This window comes from Procambarus clarkii, chromosome 55, assembly GCF_040958095.1.
Source record: "Procambarus clarkii isolate CNS0578487 chromosome 55, FALCON_Pclarkii_2.0, whole genome shotgun sequence".
Lineage (NCBI taxonomy): Eukaryota > Metazoa > Arthropoda > Malacostraca > Decapoda > Cambaridae > Procambarus > Procambarus clarkii.
In genome coordinates this window covers 21,105,402-21,116,334 of record NC_091204.1, presented here as the reverse complement: position 1 = coordinate 21,116,334, position 10,933 = coordinate 21,105,402, and the positions used below count along the sequence as shown (strand labels likewise).

The 10,933-nt window shown below is 43.8% G+C and overlaps 1 long non-coding RNA gene across 1 annotated transcript in view; it reads right to left on the bottom strand.

Annotated features, from left to right (window-relative positions):
• Positions 1 to 888: 888 nt before the first annotated feature.
• Positions 889 to 10,933, bottom strand: part of LOC123755722 (uncharacterized) — a 64,285-nt gene continuing 54,240 nt past the window's right edge. Inside the window, exon 2 of the long non-coding RNA XR_006772561.2 lies at positions 889 to 10,672. This is a non-coding gene — a long non-coding RNA (uncharacterized lncRNA). The remainder of the gene's footprint in view (positions 10,673 to 10,933) is intronic.

Below are 10,933 nucleotides of genomic sequence, written 5' to 3'. Positions count from 1 at the left end.
GGTCGTCTGTTACTGGTAACAAACTACGTACCCTTAAATGTTGTGTTTCCTCGTGGCCGTCCTCCTACTACCATAACCGGCGATGGGAAACAGCTCTGGCGAGGTTGCGTATTGGCCATACTCGCTTAACCCATGGTCACTTGATGGAGCGCCGCCCAGCACCTTATTGTCCTAGTTGCATTGTCCCTCTTACGGTCGTGCATGTCCTTCTTGAATGTCCTGACTTCCAGGACGAGCGTGTGTCTTGCTTTCTGACCGCCCCTCGCGGTCACCTGTCCCTCAATAGAATTCTTGGTGACTCGGATACTTTTGATATCGTTCGCCTTATGCGTTTTTGTTCTCGTATTGGCATCCTTGGTGATATTTAGCGCCCTCTGATTATTCTGCGCATTTGATGGTGCTACATAGCCTTCCCGGTTTGGTGCCTTCTTTTGATAATTACTTACACCAACAAGGCATTGTACCTGATCAGCTACCAGCACTCTTGAGACCTCTATAACATTTCACTGCCACAAACGTATAAGAGAAACGAAAGGAAAGAAATTAATAATGAAGTAATTAGTGAGGGTTTGAGGTGAGAGGGGCAGAGAGGAGGGAGGAGTAGATGAAAGGAGTAAGGAGTGTCGTCAGGTGAAAGGAAAAGTGGGAGAGAAGAGGGAGTAAGAAGTGAGTAGGAGAGGTAGAAGGGTAGATAAGTAGAAGTAGAAAGTGCTGCCACCATCCATTCTTTCTCAGTACCTACAAGACAAGGAATGGAACTTGTCTGTATCACAAAATTATCCAAGAAGTTCATGTATCAACTCTAAACATGTACTCATTAAAATCATCAAACCACAGAGGCTCTCTCGCCTCAACTCGCAAAGCTCTAGGGAACAAAGTTAAAGACAATTTAAACAATAAATTCATCAATTATATTTCACATGATAAGTATCATAATTTAAGCAATTCAATTTAATATTCAAGATTAATATACAAAGTGAGTCATTACACAAGAATTTGAGAACCCTACAGCTGTCCACCCCAAGATAATCACACAACACTTTAGTAACCACGACTAAGTCACCTTAACGTTCAACTCACCGAGGACTGAGCCTAATTTGGATAGAGAGGAGGTGGTATGGGTTGACAGGCAGAGTCCCCCATCAAACCGGACAGCCTGGACTGACGGCTGTTCACTGCTCTGCTCCTGTTGTGCTGTATCCTCTCCTCTCTAATCTACAGTTCCCTGGGTATTTATTGGGAACCTAGTAGCTAACTCTGCCCACAAGCAGATAGCCTCAGGCCCTTTACCAAGCCACACCTTTAAACGGCGGCTTGTTTGAAAGACCCACCCGGCTACAATTTCAGATTAGCAGATGCCAGGTCAGATCACATGACCTGACCACGGGTCAGTTTGTCGTCATTAACACTTCTAGGTGTGACTTTCTTAATGGCTACGGACCAAGAGACTGTTGCTTCTCAAAATCTTGCCTAGCTAACTCTCGTTGTATATACAAATTAACTACAAAACACCGTTATGGTGTTACAACACTATAGGGATAATTATAATAATTATAATGATTTAGGGGATATATTTAGGGTATACTTTATATAAGTGAAAAAGCCCTAATATGGTCCTTTATCATCAAAACAATCTAAAGAGACAAAGAAAATAGTTTGAAATCAGAGAAAAAAATCAGCCAAAAAATTAAAAGTCCCAAGTTTTGTAAGTTGTGACTGATTTATTTGTTGACCCATTTCATTCTATCTTCACATAGTTATGAAAACATATGCATTTTCCAGGATGTAAAGGTTACAACAAAATCAGATAATAAACAAAGGAGAAAAAAAATATAATCTTAAAAAAAGGAAAACAAATATTTTTGGGACATTAATGAAAGTAACATATATTAATAGTGGACAATGTATTTATATGATGAATAACTATGTTAATATGATCTATTTTGTTATATATTATTATTTGTATTATTATGTATTACTCAGCAATGATATAAAGGCTCCAACTGCACATCCACTTTGTGGATATGTCCACTTTTATTTATGTGGATTATATCCACTGTGTGGATATAATCCTTCAGTTCCAGTTATTAGGAGCTGTTCTTATCAATAAAATGTACTTATTTTTCAAAAAATTTGTCTAAAATCAATTTCTGAAAATATTATGATGAAAGTTTCATGACACTGAAGCCAATAAGTTGGAAATTTGTTTAACATTTTTAAGTTATTTTTACATAATTCTATTATTTTTCGCTACTATGCCCCAATATTTGCAGTAATATGCGCGGTCTAAGGGGTTAAACAACCACGATTGGAAGAACAAGATAACCCTATCAGTGACCGAAGTACATCTACACAGTGATAGGAAAAACCATGTGAAGGCCCGCCGATGCCAAAACAAACTAAATATTGATCTACAACTATATCGACCATCAGACCGGTATACGAGGCTCCAGATACCGGTCTTCCAAACCGGTTGATGGAATCGGTAGATAGGTAAATAAGAGGCCATTAAATCAAGTGGATACTGTACAGGAAACTCCACCTCGCCCAGTCCCGCCTGAAAGCGTTGACCCCGACAGCCTCACAGTTGGGAAAGGGCATCACATATACCAGACACACACCTCGACCACATTGACGCAAAGATATCCACTTCCGGAGGCCCAAATGTCTGGCAGAGCCAACTGAACGAGTTGGTGTCGAACGTCCATTCAGTGGACAGGGATATTAACTGAGATAGGCCATCCGCCAGGACATTGGACACCCCCTGAACGTGAACCGCCACGAGAGCCAAACCCCAAGAATTCAGCAGACCCAAAGTGACCAGCCCCAAAGAGCCAAGGACCGCATCGAATCCCCTCGGTTCAGGCAATGAACCACCGAGGAACAATCTGAATGGAACCAGATCGTTGATCCGCGAGCGACCCGAATCCTCCGGAGTGACAGCCACACAGCCGTGAACTCCCGCACCGTGCTGTGAGCCCGACAGAAGGACGGACCCCACCATCCCTGGCCGGCCTGGTTAGCACTAGTCTCAAAGCCCCAGCCAAGAGACGACGCATCCGTGAACACATTGAGCGAGGGCTTGGGTAGGCGCCAAGGTACTGAACCCTGAAAAGCCCGAAGAGGAAGCTGGCGACGCAGCAACCAACGCAAAGCCCCATAGGCCGAACCCAGCGGTCGCAAGAGAGGTGAAAGAGACATCCCCGAAGGAACCAGAACAGCTGGTGAAGCCACACCTGACTCGGCGGGTAGACCATCATGGCTAAGTTCAGGCTCCCATGCAAACCCTCGAGCAACCGCCGTGTGACCCCGGCAGCCCCTCAGAAACAAAGATGGGAACGCAGGCAAAGCAGAGCCACCAGAGGAAGAGACAAGGACGCAGTCCAAGTATCCCACACAAGACCCAGCCAAGACTGAACCTGAGAGGGAACCAGATGGGACTTCTACCAGTTCACCAAGAACCCGAACCTGGCAAGCTGGGAAAGAACCAAATCCCTGGCGAGCAGACAAACGGACTGGCTGGGAGCCCAAACCAGCCAGTTATCAAGGTAGGCCAGAACCTGAACGTCTAACAGATGCAGGCGGGCCACCATGACCCGACTAAGGCATGTGAAAACCCAAGGCGCCAGATTCAAACCAAAAGGCAACGAAAGCAGTTACCCTGACACCCCACAACAAAACCGAGCCAGTCCCTGATCCTCGAATGAATCGGGACGTGCCAATACACGTCCTTGAGATCCAGGGACACCATCCAAGCATCTGGCTCCAACAGAAGACAGACCTGGGACATAGTAGTCATCCGAAAGGAGGGGGCAATAAACTCTCAGGTTCAGACGAGACAAGTCCAGAACAAACCGGAAGTCCGCGCAGACCCGTTTCGGGACTGGAAACAGGAAAACTCACCTGAGATACGAGGTCATTTCGACCACGCCCAAGTGAACCCTCTCCGAGATGACTCGACAGAGCACATTAGAGGCCTGCCCCGCTAGCCCAGAACTCCGCAAAGGAGGTGAAGCCACCCAATGCCACCGCAGGCTGCATGAAACGACCCGAAAGGCCCACAAATCGTGGGACCAGGCGCAAGCAAACAGCGCGAGCCTCCCCTCCATCGCCTAGTCAATGAGATGAACCGTGAATGGGCTGATGCACCTTACAAGAACCTAAGCGGCACACAGGGTGATCCCCATGCCGACCAGAAAAAGACAGTAATGAAGGCTGCGCCTGTGCCAAATCTGGCACCATTGGCCTACTACGATGGGAAGAACCCCGTCCAACATTGGACGGCAACTGACTGAAGCTGCCTGCAGATACCGCTCAACCGCAGACTCTGCAAACAGCAACGGACAAAAAGGTGAAGACAACCTAAGAGCGGATTTCAAGTACGAAGTGAGCACCGTTTGTCGACACACTAGTTGAGAAGCAAAAAACCGCAAAACCACACCCCGCAGGAGCAGCGCGAGCAGCTTCAACAATACAGACGACGCACCTGACCCAGAGGCAGCCCCATGTTCCTCCACATCCAACTCAAGCCAATCCAAGGACAGCTCGAGGAGGGAGAAGAAACGCAGGGCCAAAGCCAGCAGGCCACGTGTACGCAAATTTTCCGTAATTAATGCAGCCAAAAGGGAAGAAACCTGCACATAAAGTTGCATCACATCAACATCCTGCAGAAGGGCAGGGAGGAGCAAACATGCATTGAGATGATCAAATTCGCCCCCCAGGAAAACCTGCAACGGCATCTGATCCTCCCTCCACTCAAGCGTGCGGGACCGACAGAATGTATGCCAAGCCTCCAACAAGAAGAGCGGGCAGTCTGCTAACCTGGATGACATTGGAACCTCATAACGATCCCAGTATGGACACGAAGATCCATACACGAAGGAATGCGGTTCCATCACGAAAGCATAATCTGGGAAGCTCAGGAAGTAAGCCTAAACACAGATGCCGAAGAAATATAAGAAAATTCACCTTCGCAAATAGAGTGGTAGACGGTTGGAACAAGTTAAGTGAGAAGGTGGTGGAGGCCAAGACCGTCAGTAGTTTCAAAGCGTTATATGACAAAGAGTGCTGGGAAGACGGGACACCACGAGCGTAGCTCTCATCCTGTAACTACACTTAGGTAATTACAAGGGCTTCCCACATCACATGTGACAGGACGTGGGAAGCCAAAACCTCCAAAAGGATGGGACTGAGGAACCCACAGGATCATGGAACCGAACCCGGGGAGGGATAGACGCCAAATCCAATTTGTACGAGGAGGGAGCTAAAGAGAACCCCCCTTTCTTTGTAACAACTAAGTCCCACTCCAAGGGTACAAAAACCCAGGTAAGGTCCAACAGGGCCCAAGGCCCCCCCAAGTCAACCCCAACCTCACCCCGAGGACCCGGGGGGTTGAGCCTTCCTCCAACCCCCCCCCCCCCTCTAAAAGGCAGGAAGCAGGAATGAAGGGGGCCCATTGGTCAGACCCACAAGCTCCAGCTGGAGGACTAGGCTCGAATGCCTCCGCTGCCACCCCGGAAGGGGACTCTCCCGAGACCGCCAGTCTCAAAAACTTGCCCCGACTCCGAAACTCGACGTTTCGGAGCCGGAAGCAAAGGGGAGATGAACGGATGAACAACCAAAGGGAAAGGACAAGGAGGGGCAGACGGAACCAAAGTCGAAGTGACTCTCACCCCAAAGTCCGGGTCCCTATAACCAGAACGGGGCAGTCTCGGAGCATCCGGGGGACACAACAAACCTATCGCATTGCAGCAACTTAAATCAAGCATGCAACGCCTCTGCTGCCTGCACTCTCGTATCATGTTCAGTAGCTTGGGTGAACTGGAGCACTCACAAAAAAACAAACGTCGCAAAAAGAGTTTCTTTTGACTCTGGGTTAAAAGAAACACCGACCCGACAGGCAGCATGGCGGAAGCACAACCGGTGATTGTCACCCTAAAACATGGGGAACACCCTGAAACAACCATTAACCTCGCACGAAGCGAGAGGAGACTTGAGGGTCACACCCATCGAACCACAGAGCCCCTGCGGGGTTTCCCAGGGCCCTTAGCCTTGGTTTCATGCTAAAAGAAGCCCAGGCAGGGTACTGCAAACTGGCGCCCAAGACTACTGAGTAAACTACTAAAAGCTGAACCCCCAGGACATGTCCATTCACTGGGGCCTAGCAGGGATGGGGGGGAGGGAAGGTACCACCAAGAAGACAGATACGGATATACAAGCCCTAAATATAGATGCAGGCAATCAACTATAGGCAGACTTCCCCACCAGACAGGAAACAAAAACAAAAGAAAAACCCTGCAAGAGGACAACGTACCCAGCCATCCGCTATAATAGGTGAAAACTATCTGTGCAGTACCCCGTACCCCTACCAGTGACGAAAACTACCCCCTACCAAGGCAAACAAGGGCAACAAAAAAACCCAGCTGACTCCAAGGGCGGCCTATTACCGAGCAGTAAAAGACAGGGAGGTAGATCCTAGGGCGACTTGTAGAAAGTGGTCCCAAGCCCCAGCAGTACTTACTGGGCACCTAGGGAAGGAGACCCTAGGGGAATGCAGCCCAAGTACTGTAGAATATTACTCCTGGCTCTCACACACCTGTAGAGACAGACCACACCACAAGGCAGAGAATCTGTGACCAAAGCAGGAGCCAGAGGCACATTACCTGCCAGTATCACATCAGCCAAGAACTGAGGTTGGAGCGCTGGCGCAACAGTCTGGGGCTTCCCCTTCCCCTTCCCAGGGCGGGTGGGCAGACAGCGGCGCGGCAACATGATGACGTCATGCTCGTTTGTTAATTTTTGTTTGGAGAGTTCTGTCCACTCGTTCAGCTTTTGGTAGCAATATTTTCACCAGAGTAGGGGTTTGTTTTGGGGCGCCTACCTTTCTGAGTGCCGACCCGGTCAATGGCAAACATAGAATGCTCCCAACCACATGGTTTCTATAGGCCATTGCTCCTCGTGCCTCTCGGAAGGAGGGCCAGGTTCTGGCTCGTGGTCCCTGGTAGGCAAGACCTCTATGCACTTTGAATGATGCCAGAAAGCTAATAATTCCATATCAACCTGGATAGCTCCGAGGAGCCGACGGGGCTATCCCCAGAAAATTGTGTTGACCCCCAGGAGCCACAGCAGCTGGGTAAGCTCAACAACTAAATGAAGGAACAATGCAGAATACACGAGTCTCCATGCATGGGGAATACTTAGGTGACAAGGCCACATGGATGTAATTCGTTCATCCACCATCACAGCATGAAGGAGCAGAAGGCACCGACACCTGCCTAAGGGCAGTGTACAAGAGCCTAGGCCTTGAGGGTCAGGCCAGGAGTTAGCTGCCTTGCAACACTAGATGCTCTTGAATCTACAAATGACTGAACACATATTTACCTTAACATATACAGTTAATCTCATTTATTCATGAACCTAGATGTACCAGTACAGGTATTACATTGGGTAATACAGTATACCTTTACTATGATCCTAACTCATAAGTAACAAAAATCACAGTTTCTCTTTTGAATGAACTCTCATATGCTGTACTAGATTTGACTTGTATGTAAAGAATTTCTGACACACTGAACATTGATATGGTTTCTGACCAGTGTGAACTCTCATGTGCATTATTAGATTTGACTTTTGTGTAAAGCTTTTTAAACACTCTGAACACTGATATGGTTTCTCTCCTGAATGAATTCTCAAATGGCATACTAGATTTGACTTCTGTGGAAAGCCTTTTAGGCATTCTGAACACTGATATGGTTTCTTTCCCAAATGAACTCTCAAGTGACGTGCTCGACTTGACCTTCTAGTAAAGCATTTTAGACACTCTGGACACTGATATGGTTTTTGACCAGTGTGAACTCTCATGTGTAGTACTAGATTTGAGTTTCGTGAAAAAACTTTTATACACTCTGAACACTGATACTGTTTCTCCCCTGTATGAACTTTCATATGATATACTAGACGTGACTTTTTTACAAAACTGTTTAGGCACACTGAACACTGGTAAGGTTTCTCTCCTGAATGAACTTTCATATGGTACATTAGAGATGACTTGTGTTTAAAACCTTTTAGACACTCTGAACACTGATACTGCTTCTCTCCTGAATGAACTGTCATATGCTGTATTAGATTTGACTTTATGCTAAAATCTTTTACACACACTGAATACTGATTTGGTTTCTCTCCTGCATGAACTCTCATATGACGTACTAGTTTTGACTTGCATGGAAAGCCTTTTAGGCAAACTGAACACTGATATGTATTCATTTTTTCATGAACTGTTTTATTTTAATTAATGTATATGAAAATTTTCCAAATGACTCAATACTGATATGGTTTCTCTCTAATGTGAAACATCAAAGGTTTAATGAGAATGATGTTTAAGGCAAAGGTATTAAACCAGTTTAATACTCACAGCTAGTGATACAGCCTATCTCTTTGATGAACTAAACATTATTTGTGGTTAATTTTTTATAATAATGCATTACAGTTTGTGAATTTCTTTAAAGATATTGTAATACTAATGGTTTCACAACCTTTTGAATTATTTTTCTTAAGGATTACTTTTCATATTTTTGTTTAAATATTATGAACTTTACTGAATTAGACCCAAGAATGGCCTAAGTGTGAACTTTGTACAAGATTCAACAGTGAGCAATGCAGAGGAAGCCCTTTGTTTGAATAGACTAAATTATTCAGGGTCCTGTTAGTACAGTTGGGTTTATTCTTTATTCTCAATTGGAAATTCTGGGTTTGAATCTCAGGCAGGACAGAAATGGTTGGGAGTGTTTTTTATCCCCTAATGCACCTGTTCACCTAGTAGTAAATAGGTACCCATATGTTAGTCAGCTTGTTGTAGAGTTGTATTCTGGGGAGGTTCAGTAATTTGACTCTTGGGGGGGGGGGAGGAACCTTGATATAAGCCTAACATGTATATATATACACTGGCTGCCTGTCCCAAGACACAATGAACTATTATTAAAATTAATATAACTCACAAGGGGCATTTATAAAGTAGCATCAAAGTAACCAAGATAATATTGTTATTAATTCATTAGTGCGTGGTACAACTGGATCTCTGATGTTAACAAGAATGGACAGGTACTTCAGTGAATATTTTCAATATATTGAACTATCCTTTTTCCTATATTGTCCAGATACATGCTCCCCAACCAACAAGCAACAAGAATTTTATGCCATGAGAATAAGTAATTATGAAAAAGCAGTCAGTGTGGCACTATTACAAAATACAGTATTAAGAGATCCTAGATATAATTCAGAAAGAAAAAAGATGATTGTTTGCTCATTATGCACTGTAAATACACACACACCAAAACTGTATTGTACAGAATTAATAAGGCATAAAATTACTCGGGGAAAACAAATGTTGCCATAATTTTTTTTTAATTTAAGTGTATAAACATAATTTAAATTTGCATTACATTAAAATTATTGAGCTCGGAATCTAATTTGCTAAAATAAAAAACGTATTTCTACTCAGATAAGTACAATACTGTACTGGTATCTAAGAACATGCCAGCTCAAGAGCCAGGAGTTAACTGCTCACATAATTTAACATTTAACACATTCAAAATTAATGAACAGAATTTTACAATGATAATACAAAATGGGTTCCTTCCTCAATAACAACAGGTAAAAGTTACCAATAATGATATAAATTTTAAAAGTATTACTGCATTATTGTTAAAAGCAGAACTGTATCTTTATAAAGTGCCACACTGCAGGATACTAACAATAAAGTTTCACAAACACTGAGATACTAATGGTAAACTGTCATGAACTGTAGTACATTAATGGTAAATTTTTACACACATTAGCATACTGATGGTAAATGTTACTGAAATATTTGGAAGCAAGGTGAGTATCAATATAAAATAATATATATAAACTAATATCTTGGTACATAAAGTGTATAGATGACTAACAATGACAAGGAAGAGTAATGAATTTTTTATGTTTAAAACACTCAAAAGAAGGTAATACTGGGTCATACAACTATGATCAAATGAATTTACATTCTTGCAAAGCCACTAACATGTATAGAAATTATATATGATTTTTCTATAGAACAGTGCATAAAACTGAGAAATTGAGTACACACAACAAATTTACAGTACTTACATTCCTTACTATATTTGTATAATGATAAAAAAGCTTTCCCAAAGGAAACTGTTAAACACCTGGAATACATAAACCAGCTGTATCATTTGCCACTTTTAATGTTTAAAAGATATTTACAAAATTTGTAGTTAAAATCTAAATATGTTATTCTATTGTTGAAGTGTTTACTGCAAAGGGCGAGATTGGTGCATTACAATATCTGAACAAGTTAAGGGAGCCATGTCTACAGAATGTTGAGGCTGAGTAAATAGTAGCCAGATTATTGAGATGAGCTGTAAGCCAGTTTATTGAGATGAGCTGATGCCATAATGGGTAGGTCATTGAGGCTGTGCAAGTAGCAACCAGTTTGTTGAGGCTGTGCATGTAACAGCCAAGTAGTTGGGGTGAGCTGCAAGATACAGAGGGTTGCCAGTGTATTTGTATTTCTGCTACCGGTGACAATCACTAATGACAAATCAAGAACTTCTGCCACTCACATTCTACATGATATTGAATGCTGGCACGGCAAGTGTAATTCTTTTACTGAAAGAATTGGCTGAAAAGAAAAAGGGAATGAATGAGTAAATAATATGGAATCGGTTCAATAAAAAGACAAAATTTAAGTACAGTGGTACCTCGGAATGCGATTGTCCCTGTATGCGAGGTTTTCGGAAGGCGAGCAGTATTTACTCCAAAAATTTGTCTCAGAAGGCGAGGGTTACTTCGGGACGCGAGTTTGTTGATACGCGTACAGGCCGACCTAGCGCGTGGTGGTTCGGCGATCGTCGCCCCTCCGCCCCTCAGTTTACCATTGTCT